This window comes from Salvelinus namaycush, chromosome 9 (genome assembly GCF_016432855.1).
Source record: "Salvelinus namaycush isolate Seneca chromosome 9, SaNama_1.0, whole genome shotgun sequence".
Classification (NCBI taxonomy): Eukaryota; Metazoa; Chordata; class Actinopteri; order Salmoniformes; family Salmonidae; genus Salvelinus; species Salvelinus namaycush.
Window position 1 is genome coordinate 27890745 of NC_052315.1, and position 15709 is coordinate 27906453.

The window sequence follows — 15709 nt, forward strand, 5'->3', positions numbered from 1 at the left end:
CCCACTGAAAAGAGGAGGTGAAAAGGGGGAATAAAATGATGATGTCACTGACAGCCAATAGGAAGTGTGGGCTGCAGACTGTTTAAGGGCTGTCAGCTGTCCTGTTCCATCCACATCAGCTGCCTGCTTGTACTGTTGTAGGGCTGACTAGGCCAGGCTTTCTCTGGCCCTGGCCCCTGGCCCTTATCCTCAGTCTCGTGATCCCTGTGTCAGACTACGTGTGCCAGCCAGGGGACCTCACAGTTTGCCCCTCTTACTGACTAACAACAGGACTTGAGTTTTTCCCAGCGACCCTCTCCATGAACTAGATAGGAGCAGAGGCTACACACAGCCTATCCCTTTTTACTTTTAGCTCTTTATATTGTTCTGAAGCCAGTAGTGCAAAAGGTGTGGTATAATACCTTAGATTAACTTCAATTCTACTGCAAAGCTACGACTGTGTTTACTCAGTCTGGGAGAGAAACTTAGGTGACGTAACCCCCAATTTGTTCAGAGACTGTAAACAGTGACATTTTTCATACTCTACTGCATATGTGTAACTGTAGAGCCTTATATGGTGCTGTTGTTACCCAATGCTTAATGAGGACAAGCAATTATGAGTTCATTGTTTACGGCAGTGTAATAGCTTCTTAGTGTAATCAAAGCCTTTTAATGCTCACCGTAACCCATACCGGCTGTTTTTATTGTCCTCTTTAACAAAGGAGCATAAAGAAGAAGAGTGCTAATATCTCGTCTGTACAGTTTGTATTCTGATGTGCCCCTTTGATACAACATGATCAAATTGGAAACAGGGGAGGCTATACTACTCTTAAATCTTTCCCGTGTAACCTATACAAAAGGAGTATATCTTCTAATATGATTACACCTCTATAATGTTATCAGTGTGTTAACATGGCAATAATTGAGTATTAAAGACCTTTTTCTGCTCTGTATGTTTGTTCAAGTGTCCATGAACGGCCAGTGAGCCCTGGGGTTTAATATAGATAGGCAGGTATGAAATGGGCAAAACAAGCATTGAACCCTTGATATTTCTGTGATGTGAAAGACCATAGGCTACGTCTCTTTCATGTGAAATGAAGCTAATGGTACTTTGTGTTGGATACTTGGTCTATGTTATCATGTCCTACCTATTGATACAGTCAGGCTGCGTAGAACCTTAGCAGGCCATTACACTTAAGGCCTAAAACCCAAACAAAGTCCTCAGTGAAGTTGGGCAGACTGCTGGAATAGTCTTTCTGCCCGATCTGAACAGATGTCAAGACCAGACACAACTGCACTTGTTGACCCTAGGCTTGTCCTTATTAAAAGAAAAACAGCCACACACCTCCCCTATATAAGTCCCTGAGAAACACAATATGAACATGAAATGACACTGGGAAAACAGGGCTCCCTGCCAGATGTCAGATCTTAAGTGGCCACCAGCGTTCTCTTGAAGATCGGAATGCCAGCCGGAGAGGTGGCAGATGCATACTGGCATCCCCATAACAAAATGAAACCAAGAAAGCCAGTGAAATGGGCAGCAAAACAAAATGTCTCTCACCACAGGCTGGTCTGGGTGTGCCAGCTGCCTGGCCACGCTCGTACGAGAGAGAGGGAGTAAATAGAAAGTGGGAGGGAGAGAAGGGAGAGAGGGAGCGAGAGAGGAAAGAGAAGAGACTGCAGAGAGTCTGAGGGACTGTGCAACCTAGACTGTGCAGTCACACGTATCGCCCCTGACAACGTATGTTAAAGAGTGGCTCAATAAAACAGTACTGTCATCTGGGTTATAACACACACACAGCTTTATTTTCATGAAATTTCTGTACTTTTTGGGGAGTAAAAATGTTTGACCATTAAAAACGATATTTTTCCTAAACATATCCCTACCTTTAACCTAACCTTAACCTTAACCCCCAAACCCTAAACCTAACCCGTAAGCTTACAAAATAGCATTTGAACAAATTTGGACATAAAAAAGTCCAGACTTTTCTAAAAAAGTTTTTGTTTTCCTACCTTGACAGGACATTCGAATGAATTGTTAGGACACCGGGGTCCTGGTGAAGTAGGAAAACAAGTACACACAATTTTAGGATTTTATATCCATCAGCTGTCTGATTAGCAATTCACTAATGACCTTATCAGTTTAGGTAAAGCACTCCCATTTTATCCAAATGAGGAAGAGTGAATATGAGCTAGAGCTGACCCCATTTAGTCGACTGGTCGATTATTTGGTCGATAGGCTGTTAGTCGACTCAGATTTCTTTAGTTGAGTAGTAGCAAAAAAAAGAAAATAAATGTCATGGTGTACAAGACCTGTCTGAGTCACACCTGTCTGAGTGGACTGATCCATTGTGGAGGCTGTGGGGATTGCACAGTCCATCACTCTAAGACATGTGCTACTGAAATTGTATATGGCTATATTACAGTAATTTAACCATATACAATTTAGGTAAAAATTATATTATTTGATAACAAATGCGCTTTCTCCCGCATCGGATAGCAGTTGCTGTCCACGGTTCTGAAACACATCAGTGCACTGTTGAATTAGCACCTTTTCCTTGACCATGTGCATAATAGCAAAGTTAACCAGCAATGCGCCGGAGGCAGCAGCTGAGTTAGGAGACGACAAAACAGCCTTTTCCTTAATTGTCTAAGAAAAGTGAGGAGAGAGGAAACCCCAACTTAATTATGTCTATAATCAATATCCTAACTGTTAAATGTGCCTGGCTTTATAAATCATCCATATATATCTACAGAAATAAGACAGATCCTGCTTCTGTTGCCTGTTTGAGTGTTTTTTTAATAGCTTACTGATTCCTTGAGCACCAAGCCTCATGCAACCACAACATTCACAAACTGTTCCAAATTGTCCAAAAAAGAGTGCATCCTGTTTAGTCTTAATACCGTAACTTACTTAGGCCTATATTTCAATACTTATATAGGCTACTGTATAAATAAATCATTCAATTCGTTTAAGTCATCACACAGCATACGAGTCATTCATGATTTGAAATGCTATCAAGGATTTTAGTTTTAAAATAAAATAACAAAGTGAAACTTGAATAATTAGCGTAAACAATAAATAAATAGTTAAATTTTTTGTGTTTTTAGTCTTTGCTATAATGTAGGCTTTACAAAAAAACTCAAATGTTACAACAGACTTTCTGGTATGCTTATCATTTATTTAGTGTTGTTTACATTATTCCAAACGGTCTGAAAAAAAATATTGTAATCTAACAGCACCTGTTTGGCACAAATATGCACGCAGCTCTTGCTCCTTATCTTATTTTTCTTGATCTCCAGTATTTTCCACAACTAGTCAAATGTATCCCACACATCTGACTTCCCCTTTACCTCCTGAGCAACCAGTAAACATTCCCCCGTTTCGACATCCATTTTGCTGTCACATGTGTTGCTGTGTTCAGAGTTTGTTATAACCAATTTATTGATGTGATTATTATATGCGATAGGTCAGGCCCTATTGGTTACACATAAAGAGAGCAAGGGTTGAGGGAATAAGGAATGTTTTTCCTAAACAAATTAGGGATTTCGGTAACAGAACTTTTCAATCAGAAATGGCTATAATATCGGCCTCCCGGGTGGCGCAGTGGTCTAAGGCACTGCATCGCAGTGCTAGCTGTGCCACCAGAGATTCTGGGTTCGAGCCCAGGCTCTGTCGCAGCCGGCCGCGACTGGGAGGTCCATGGGGTGACGCACAGTTGGTCCAGCGTCGTCCGGGTTAGGGAGGGTTTAGCCGGCAGAGATATCCTTGTCTCATCGCGCACTAGTGACTCCTGTGGTGGGCTGGGTGCAGTGCATGCTGACCAGGTCGCCAGGTGTACGGTGTTTCCTCCGACACATTGGTGCGGCTGGCTTCCGGGTTGGATGTGCATTGTGTCAAGAAGCAGTGTGGCTAGGTTGGGTTGTGTTTCGGAGGATGCATGGCTCTTGACCTTCGCCTCTCTGTACGGGAGTTGCAGCGATGAGACAAGACTGTAACTACTACCAATTGGATACCACAAAAAAGAAATGGCTATAATTACGCTGCAGCTTCAAAAACGCGTACAGCGTGATAAACTGTTGATCTTCTGTGGTGATCACTGCAGCAGGGATGAGAGCCCAGCACAATCACATCAGTTGTGGTCAGACTCCCTCTAGTCATTTGTGTTTCTTAATTTTTTTCATCAAACAGTGCACTTAAAGGATCAGACAAGCTCAGTGTATATACTGTAATTGATTTGATTAAAACACATGGAAAAATACACGTTGACTTTTTTTGGGACCAAGACTTGTCTATTCTTTCAACTAATCGATTGATAGACATTTTTTAAATGTGTATTTTTCCATATATAAACACATCCTATGTGTTATAATCAAATCAACTACAGTATATGCACTGAGCTAGTCTGATGCTTTAAGCGCACTGTTTGATGAAAAAATTAAGACACAAATGACTAGAGGGACCAAGATTTCTTTTAGTCAGGGAGAGCCCTAATATGAACACAGCTTCATACACTTTTTAAATGAGGGTATATGTTTGTATGCTTAATCAGGATTAGGGCCTCCTTGAAGTAAATGTAAAATACAGATGTGTCGTTTTAAATCCAGATGTTGTGCCAGCAGAGAGAGTGTGTGCAGGCCGTAGTGCCAGGATGAAGTGTGTGTGCTGTGTGCCAATCGTACTGAAGCCTGCCGCAAAGCTGCAGATGGCTATCCACAAAAATAGGGCTTGGCAGCATCAGAACCACCACAATCCAGAGGCTCTGATTGGCTCTGTGCTTGTGGACTCTGTTCCGTGCAGACAGCGTACTTACAGGCAGTGTAATAATCCAGTTAATGAAAAAAGGACCGGTTTGCAGCCAAGGTGTTGGCCTGTTTTAGTATTAGCTTTTGTTGTGATGTAATGTTCCCCTATAATGCTCCTAGTCTCTGACTCCTGCAGTCTGGGGACAGGGAGGTGCAGAGCCACACTGAAGTGCGTCACTCATCCCTCCTTCAGTCAAAACAAGTCGTGTAGTAGGGGACAAAGGCCACGTGTAGTGATATTGTTGTGACTGGAGTCTTATACAACTGAATAAAATATGGGATATGCTATAGAATGTGCCGAGTAGAAGTATGGGGCATGTCTTAGGTGAACATGCAGACCCGTGGCCAGAAATCATGGGCTTAGTTGTTTTTTCTCTTTTGGAAATGGGGAAATAGTACAAGTACATAGTGTGTGGCTGTAGCGCTTAGAGGTGTGATGGTTGGACTCTTCACTGCTGGCATATCTGGAGGGAGGCTGTGGCTGGTGGTTCTACCCCCAACCAGTCAGCCAGCCAATCTGCCAGTCAGTCAGCCAGCTAACTAGCCAGCCAGCCAGCTAGTAAGCCAGCCAGCCAGCCAACTAGCCAGCCAGACAGCCAGCCAACTCAGGGCTGCCAGGAAACACAGTGCATTTAATGAAGCAGATCTGGGAACTCAGGTATTTTTAGAAGCCACTTACAGTGAGAGGAAACACCTCTGAATCTGTGAAAAAAAGCCTGGTTTCTCTCGGAGTTTGCCTTTTCCCATACTAATGTGGGTTTAAGCCATGGAGAAGGCATGGCTGCTTTTGCCCTGCCAGATAAAACCTTGAGTGCCGGAATGCTTCCCATGTTTTTGTTCTACCAATAATGTCATCATCATCATGCCTGACCAGAAAAAAAACGGACAGTAATTTGATTTGCTCCTGCTGACAGTCTTAACATGGCTTTACATTCTTTTGTGAATGGGTTTACCACAGAAATGCAGTATGCACTATATTCCCATAGTTTATTTCATGATACACTTTGCTGGCTGTCTAGAAAGGAAGTTCACAAAACAGGCATCTCAATAAAACTCCTTGATTTAAAAGTGGTCTACAGTGGAGCAGAGTGGAGATCAAATGTTGTACTGTTGTGAATTTTAGCAATGTCATAGTGGGCATGTTAGTCACACTGGGAGATGACAGACGAGAAAACAAGACCAAAAGGAGAGTGTTCCATGCCAGCGAACACAAACTGTTTTTCACAAACACGCCAATTCAAGACAGCCAGAACCACCGTGAGGACTCCTTAGATGAACTTGGAGAGTTTTCTGAATTAATAAGGGAGACTGCTGAAGCCACTGTTTGGCCTAAAAATAAGATCCAGATGCATCCTCTGTGTGTCTGTGTGTATCTGGGGATGAGCTGAGAGACTGGGCTGGGAGACTGGGCAGGGAGACTGGGCTGGGAGACTGGGCAGGGAGACTGGGCTGGGAGACTGGGCAGGGAGACTGGGCTGGGAGACTGGGCAGGGAGACTGGGCTGGGAGACTGGGCAGGGAGACTGGGCTGGGAGACTGGGCTGGGAGACTGGGCTGGAAGACTGGGCAGGGAGACTGGGCTGGGAGACTGGGCAGGGAGACTGGGCTGGGAGACTGGGCAGGGAGACTGGGCTGGGAGACTGGGCAGGGAGACTGGGCTGGGAGACTGGGCAGGGCGACTGGGCAGGGAGACTGGGATAAGAGACTGGGCTAGGAGACTGGGCTGGGAGACTGGGCTGGAAGACTGGGCAGGGAGACTGGGCTGGGAGACTGGGCTGGGAGACTGGGCTGGAAGACTGGGCAGGGAGACTGGGCTGGGAGACTGGGCTGGGAGACTGGGCTGGAAGACTGGGCAGGGAGACTGGGCTGGGAGACTGGGCAGGGAGACTGGGCTGGGAGACTGGGCAGGGAGACTGGGCTGGGAGACTGGGCTGGGAGACTGGGCTGGGAGACTGGGCAGGGAGACTGGGCAGGGAGACTGGGCTGGGAGACTGGGCTGGGAGACTGGGCAGGGAGACTGGGCTGGGAGACTTGGCTGGGAGACTGGGCAGGGAGACTGGGCAGGGAGACTGGGCTGGGAGACTGGGCAGGGAGACTGGGATAAGAGACTGGGCTGGGAGACTGGGCTCGGAGACTGGGCTGGGAGACTGGGCTGGGAGACTGGGCTCGGAGACTGGGCTGGGAGACTGGGTTGAGAGACTGGGCTGGGAGACTGGGCTGGGAGACTGGGATAAGAGACTGGGCTGGGAGACTGGGCTGGGAGACTGGGCTGAGAGACTGGGCTGAGAGACTGGGCTGGGACACTGGGATAAGAGACTGGGCTGGGAGACTGGGCTGGGAGACTGGGCTGTTTCATCTGTGAAGACCATGACCTCACACAACCACTATGATTAGACAACACATTTAAGATCCAGGAAGGTTCCGGGTCAAAGATATTCGATTTTTTCACTATCTGTCGATTATGACCAGAAAGACTCCCTGTATATACTGTACTTGTGTAACACTCAGTACTGATAGTTGATAAATATGAGATGTGTGTCCACTCCCTGATTCTTAAAAGCATTTTGATATTACAGAAATCCTGAAAAAAAGTACAACAACAATATTTCCAATTTTTTATAACAGAAGACCGTGTTTGTGGCTCCTTACTCATTACTGCTTACTTCCTGCTGGAGAATAGGCCTCAATATGCCTGCTCTCCACTAAATGGTGTCTCACACTCATCTCTGACTGGAAAACAGATTTCTATATAATAATGTAGTGCATATGTGTAAGTACATATGAACATCACAACAACAACATCAATAACAACAGCAGCTGCAGTGGGTTGAGGCCTGAGGGTGGAAGGGAGGGTGTGTGTTGTTGTGACTGAACGCGGGTGATGGGAAATGCCATGCATGCCTGAACACACAGACCAGCACATACCTCAGTGAAAACACAGTGCTGGTGTTTAGTGTGCATGGGAGTGGAAGAGACCCAAACACACTGGGCTGGGAGGAATGAGTTCACGTACACCTATTTGTGCAAAACACTGAAGATAAATGTTTCGGGCTTACCTAAGGCAGCTGTCTGCATGAGAAAAATAGATCTGGAATGATTGTAGATTCTACAGAGTTTGACCATGAAAAATAAATGTTAAAGCTAAACATGTACAGTAACTCCATAAACGTGCAGGGGATGTTGTGTCTCTAAGTGTACAAGACATCTGATTAAATTGTCCCATTTAAAATAGTCCTTGAAAACTCTTTGCTGTAATAGGTTAAATAAAGGTTAAATAAATCAAATAATATAACAGCAACAGTAGTATTGGATTGGTGGTGCGGTTTGTCTTTCGGCTGTGCTAGTGTAGGAAGCATCCTCTCCCTGGCTCTCTGTGCTGATGTGGTTTAAACAAGTGTCTAGAGTGATCCGCTGGGGGCTCCAGGGGAGAATCGGGTTGGCGGATGAGGATGTGGCCTGATGGAGACCAGGGAGCTGGGGGTCGGGGGGAGCTACACAGCCAGACGGATGCAGACTGCTGCTCCTGCTCTTGGCTCTGCTGGTAATCTGAGACGCAGAGGTTTGACTGTATACAAAATGAGGGGCTACAGTACCTGACTGCTGGGGCCAGCATTGAGCTCACTATTTTCAACCTTCATAGATGGCCTTGGTGTGCAGGCTGGAAAATGCAATAAATAGATGCTTGTGCAGATTACTTGAACCATTAATTAATCTATGTTAATAGGGCAAGGAAGGAGATAACCAATCTGATCGAACATATGGTACATTTGATTTGCCACAGATGTAGGTTTGTTTCCAGGTCAGATGAAATACAAAGATCTTGGTTTTGTTCCAGCGAAAGCAAAACAACATCCTCTACAACAAAGAGGACTGGCCTATTGGGTTTAGGAGAGTAATATTGTATTGTATCGTATCAAACAACATATTTTCAGGCTTTTCCTGAAGGTATAAAGACACTGCATGCTGAAAAGGGCATGTTTAATCACCATGGTTACAGCTCCCCCTCCCACTCCCCTCACCAGAGAGGACTTGTTTACCATCTCTACTCCAGACTCAATAACATGTCAATCATCCAGAACCGCCCATGCAAGCCTGCTATTGGTCCACAAGAAATCTCTCCCAGTTACACCCCTCAAACTCCTCTCCTGTTAATAATGAATGATTTCCAAACAGTCTGTCCTACATCCTATTCATGACACTGGCAAATTGGATATTTATGATTAGAAAAATATGTAAAATAATACTTATACTAATACTAATAATAATCCAATGTGTATAATAATAACAGTTATTTTTGTTATTACTACAGTATATATATATTTTTAAGTATTTTTTATTTCTGTTTCTAGAGGTAATCTAAAATGGCCTTGAAAAGCATAGATCAGTTGAAATAAAAATCTAAAAGATATATGATCACCTCACATTTTGCCATCTTCATGGCTTTAAATTACATTCCTTTGAATCTGTATCCAGTTCGATTATTTTACCTTCACCTTATGACTTTGTGAGTAAGCAAATACAGCAGTAGAGGTATGCACATAGAATAGGCTACTATTCCACTGCAGCATTGTTGCGTGCGGGCTGCAAATGCGTCACTAGTCTCCCCAGATGTAAACACTGTAGTAGCCGACGCAAGCACCTTGGCTAGAGCGACATGCCACGCATTCAAATAACCCAGAGGAGGATTGGTGCATAATGCTCTCTGCAAGGATCAGTCTTTCAAGAAAAACTGAAATTCTGTGATAAAATATTAGGATTATAAATGTCAAACGGAGAAATGTTGTTCTCCCGATCAACGAAGTGTCATGTGGGAGAAAAACAGGCATCAATTGAAACCTCTCCTTATCAGATCAGAACGGAGCAGAGCATATTGTGACAGACAGACAGACAGGGTGAGAGAGAGAGAGGGGAGGGGGGCGGGCGGGCAGGCGGGGGACACACATGATGTTCCCATAGGCTACTAAACCCAAGATCGCAGATTCACAACAGCTCCCCATCGCATGTCCCCCGCCAGCCAAGCAAGGCGAGCCCTCTCGATGCAAGGATCTGACGCTCTCTCTCTGATGCAGATGCTGCGTGTCAGCAAACCTCCGTTTGTCTCAGATCACTTATCGGCATCCTGGCCCTGCAGTCGCATTCCTGCAGCAAAACAAGCATTCTAATCCTTCTGCTACATCCATAGCCCACTACAACATATCCAGGATTTATGATATACAGTATTTGAGTCAAGTCATAACAAGCTTTCATATTTCTTCATAGTCTCCTGAAGTGTGTTATTGTATGTTGGTGGAGAGGACAAAGGGATTTACATTCTACTCCTTGATTACTGAGCTGATAGATATTCTTTGTTTACTCCACTGACTTCAGACCACAGGCAAACAACATGTCACAGGAAAAACATCCAAGTGGGTCAATGGGCTTTTAAACAGCATGTAGGTTTTCCAGTCTGTTACAGCACTGTTGTGACTGTAGCTCTTCGTTCATTCTCTGTTTATTGAGGGTACAGGAATGTGTGGATGTCTCTGTGGGGAGCCGACTCTGTCGCTATCTCTGTGTTCATTGTGTTGTTTACTACAGAGGAGATGGACCGTGCCGCTCCTTACATTGCAGTAATTTTGCTGCGTGCAGCAGGGGCAGGCTGGGCAGCTGCAGTGTCTATGGCGTCTGACCTGTCAGTTTTCTCTAGGAGGGAGAGATTGTGCAGAAATGAGAGTGTGGTACATAACCCCTACACCCACTCCCCAACCCTCTGGATCTCTGCAGCAAGAGTGTGTTGTCAGCTGTACGAAGCCTCTCTCCTCTACTGACAGTCACACATGACTGGGCACAACCACAACATACCGCTATCTTAGCTTTCTTAATGGGGCCATACAATCTTATCGGAGCCCTGTGTTTGGCATTGATTATTCCAGTATCATAATCAACTCTTGAGTTACTAATTTAAAGATAACAGTAAGTGCACTATTTACACTGTATCTATTTACATTTTATCCTCAATTCATTGATATCCATAAATTGCCTATAGATACAATACTGTGCAATATAGACCATTACTTCCTGATAAGGACTATTGGGCCTAACTAACTAAACTGATGGGACATACTCTCTGATCAGTCGTGCATTTCTTGTTTGATAATCTGGTTGTCCCTTCCCTTTCCTCTGAAACAGTGGAAACCCACGATGCCATGCATAGCTGTGTGTAGAGCAGAGCAGCGTGGAAATAGGCTGGCTGCACTTGGAGCGTTTATAAATATAGGATTGTATTCTTGATACCACATTTTGTTTGGTCACACAGTGAAATTGGCTTGACTTATATGGATTGTGAGGCAGCAGCTACCCCCTCTTCTTCCCAGCGAAAGGTATACATGTTTGGAATTTCTCTTCATTGAGGGATCTGTTCAAATGATGCGGAACCTCTCCTAACGAGGCCCCTTTGAGCTTGTCTGGGCTGCCCCCTTTTGGTGGAATTCCAAAAAATGAATGGCTTCCAGTTTTTTTCTCCCTCTCTGCTTTTCTCTCTCTCTGCTTTTCTCTCTCTGCTCACCTTCATCATGGGATTCAACTTCTAGATCAATGCCTAGTATGTGTTGGTATTGGATAGGCTAGTTAAATTAATGCTTTTGCCTTCATGGGCTAGGTCAAGAATGGCTAGGTATTTATGGAGCATTGAGCTAGAGCCTTGGTTAGAGAGTTGGAATTGGAACAAGGAACTGTCCATCTATATATAGCTCATAAAAGGGCCATATGGCTATTTAAGGAAGTGCAGTTCTCATTTACCACCCATACTCATTCCAACACACCAATCCTGTCTTATGGTTTAGAAAAGGTTTTCAATCAATCCTGTGTGTTAAAGGTGATGAGCGGATTAGTAATAATGGATGGCAATAAATAGAGTGATTAGCCTAAGTCTTGGCTAAAGATATCAGCAGAATTAAGAAGGATCATGTCTGTGTTCTTTTGACCAAATAGATGATTTTTATTTTATTTTTTCAATTGAAAATAACTTGCATTTTTCTGTTGGTTACAAAACTCTAATGGAATGTTTGATGACTAATTTCACCTCTTGTATGTTCAGCTTGTGATTTGACCAAATGTGAGAAAGAATCTCAACTATTTGAGAAATGGTTAAGAGTGGGAATGATGAGTCTCCTCCCTTGTGAAGAAGAGAAGCACTAGGCTAGTTGGTACTGTGGGAGTATGATGTGTTTGCTTTGCAACATTGCTGTAGTGCATTGTCACATTCTTCTTCACTTACACAGATGTTTGCTAAAGCAGCATGAAATATTCATGTTTAGATTAGTTTAGCAGCCCCACTCCCTCTCTCCCCTGGTTCATAAAGCACCGCTGATCTTCTGACACTAGACACATCTTACACAAGCAAACACACGTCTCGAAGAAACACTCCTACTATACACACACTCTCTCTCTCTTTCTTTTTCTAGTGCTCTCTCTGCACCACACCCAGTATACACCTAATATGGAGGAGGTTGGTGGGAGGAGCTATAGGAGGATGGGCTCATTGTAATGGCTGGAATGGAATCCATGGAATGGAGTCAAATGTGGTTTCCATATGTTTGATGTGTTTGATACCATTCCGTTGATTCCATTCCAGCCATTACAATGAGCCCATCCTCCGATAGGTCCTCCCACCAGCCTCCTCTGACCTGATACAATAATCATTCTATATGTCAGTATGTAGATTAATTACCCCAATAAACACACAATGGGTGGATTACCTTATTAGTGCAGAGGCTAATGAACAGACAGAATGATGGAGACGTGTCATGTGTGTGTGTGGTTGTGCCCCCCCCCCCCCCCCCCCCCCCAGCCTGCAGGGCTCGGCACCAAGAGGCCGTTGCCTAGGAACCAGGAGTGTCATCGTGTCGCTCGGTGGCCTTCTCAGTTGGAGTTAGATCCTCTTCAGACAGGGGATAATCATTTGTAAAAAGCACTAAGTCACCAAGAGCTCCTCCACATCCATTCACTTGGGCCCACACCCAGGCCTGTCTCTGTGTAGTAGACTTCCCTTGGCCTCCAGATTAGAGCTCCTGTCATTCAGTTACCATGGGGACATGCTGCCTCACCTTCCCTCATGCATACCTGGGGCCCCTGATGAAGTAATTTTCCCTTTCCTGTCCAAACTCAGGTGGCCCTTGATACATTATAAATAACTACTGAGTTTCCTCACTAGACAGAATCACCTCACCTCCTCTTCCCCTGCCGGGGACAACATCACCAAATAATACATAAGGATTATAATACACATAATAACTATGGGTTAATACCACTTAGGTCTAAACATCTAACAGCATAGGCTTAATACCTGGGCGGATAGTCAGAGCTGATTAAATGTATAGTCTTGTGCTTATAGAGTTCATAGGGCATCAACTCCAAATTAAATGTTTGAAGCCTGTCTTTCCCACCATTGTAACCAAAGTCAGTGCATTTCTCAACCAGAATGTAATGCTGGTGTTATTGATTCCACATTTCTGTGTGGTTTAGTCCCTTTGCTATCCTCAGTAAACACTGACAATTGTTATTCGTGAAGCTAAAATCTTAATTTGAAACATGCCAGTGTTCTCCACATAATTGTTTTACTGTTGATTTTCTCACGGTCTTGAAGGAAGTTCATATGTCTTGGAAGCTACTCTAGGAGTTCTGATTTCTGTAAGTGATGTCATTTTTGTCCCGTTTTTGGCACAGTATTGGTAAACCAATGAAATGTTGTTTCTCAAGCAATTGACTGAAAATGATCTATTAGCTGAGGGGTTTTCTTTGCTGCAGTTTTTTGCTCATGTCTTGGGTGGTAGCTGCTTTAATAAAATATACACTTGAATAAAGGGATGCATTGTAATCTGGTAAGGGTGCACTGTCCATCAGTAGGTTCTTGTCAGTGGGACCTGGTCCACTGCCATGTAGATGTAGTATCAGAGAAGCTCAGTCTGATTGGAGCCCTCCTCTGCTCCTGGAGTCAACGGCAATCCATCTACTGGCGATACAACTGCTTTACTTCTCCCCCCTTTCTCTTTCCCCTCCCTCGAATTCCCTTAATAGTCCCAAACAGCAATAATATTTATCTGTAGTGGGGCCAGCTCTGCAGTTTACTAACAAGGCTGGCATAGAGCAGCATGGGGCCCTGCGCAAACATTCGATGCCCTGACGGCACACCACTTCCTCTCTGAGAGCGTTCTCCAGCTCCCCAGCTCTGCTCAGCGATTACAATTTTACAGCACACTAATCCTAAAGCCTGCCTCTCCTCGACCTCCAACTCGCACAGTATAGGCTAGGCATGCTCACACACACACCGTCCAGCTTAATCAGAGTCTCATCATGCCACCCATCCTCACTCCTGTCCTCAGAACTTGATATAGGTCTAATAATAGTTAACACATTTAACCCTTTTTCCTCTCCAGGGAAAGAAGCTCATAAATGTATTCCAATTTAAAAACCTTTGAATTAATTGTAATTTGACACTGTATATAAGCTAATTAGAGTGATCTGTGCTTTATCTGTTAGCTCCATTAGTGTGTTTTCTCTCTGACCCTGTCAACCAGACCTACAGAAATATGGTGACTGTTTACTCTGACCCTGTCATCCAGACCTACAGTAATATGGTGACTGTTTACTCTGATCCTGTCATCCAGACCTACAGTAATATGGTGACTGTTTACTCTGATCCTGTCATCCAGACCTACAGTAATATGGTGACTGTTTACTCAGACCCTGTCAACCAGACCTACAGAAATATGGTGACTGTTTACTCTGACCCTGTCATCCAGACCTACAGTAATATGGTGACTGTTTACTCTGACCCTGTCAACCAGACCTACAGTAATACGGTGACTGTTTACTCTGACTCTGTCATCCAGACCTACAGTAATATGGTGACTGTTTACTCTGATCCTGTCATCCAGACCTACAGTAATATGGTGACTGTTTACTCTGACCCTGTCAACCAGACCTACAGAAATATGGTGACTGTTTACTCTGACCCTGTCATCCAGACCTACAGTAATATGGTGACTGTTTACTCTGACCCTGTCATCCAGACCTACAGTAATATGGTGACTGTTTACTCTGACCCTGTCATCCAGGCCTACAGTAATATGGTGACTGTTTACTCTGACCCTGTCATCCAGACCTACAGTAATATGGTGACTGTTTACTCTGACCCTGTCAACCAGACCTACAGAAATATGGTGACTGTTTACTCTGACTGTCATCCAGACCTACAGTAATATGGTGACTGTTTACTCTGATCCTGTCATCCAGACCTACAGTAATATGGTGACTGTTTACTCTGATCCTGTCATCCTGACCTACAGTAATATGGTGACTGTTTACTCTGACCCTGTCAACCAGACCTACAGTAATACGGTGACTGTTTACTCTGACCCTGTCATCCAGACCTACAGTAATATGGTGACTGTTTACTCAGGCCCTGTCATCCAGACCTACAGTAATATGGTGACTGTTTACTCAGACTATGGTGACTGTTTACTCTGATCCTGTCATCCAGACCTACAGTAATATGGTGACTGTTTACTCTGACCCTGTCATCCAGACCTACAGTAATACGGTGACTGTTTACTCTGACCCTGTCATCCAGACCTACAGTAATACGGTGACTGTTTACTATGACCCTGTCAACCAGACCTCCAGAAATATGGTGACTGTTTACTCTGACTCTGTCATCCAGACCTACAGTAATATGGTGACTGTTTACTCTGATCCTGTCATCCAGACCTACAGTAATATGGTGACTGTTTACTCTGACCCTGTCGTCCAGATCTACAGTAATATGGTGACTGTTTACTCAGACCCTGTCATCCAGACCGACAGTAATATGGTGACTGTTTACTCTGACCCTGTCATCCAGACCTACAGTAATATGGTGACTGTTTACTCTGACCCTGTCATCCAAA

The 15709-nt window shown here is 44.3% G+C and overlaps 1 protein-coding gene across 1 annotated transcript in view; it reads left to right on the forward strand.

Annotated features, from left to right (window-relative positions):
* The window catches only part of LOC120053452 (insulin-like growth factor 1 receptor), a 187672-nt gene that overhangs the window by 111256 nt on the left and 60707 nt on the right, over window positions 1-15709 (forward strand). The window lies entirely within an intron of this gene.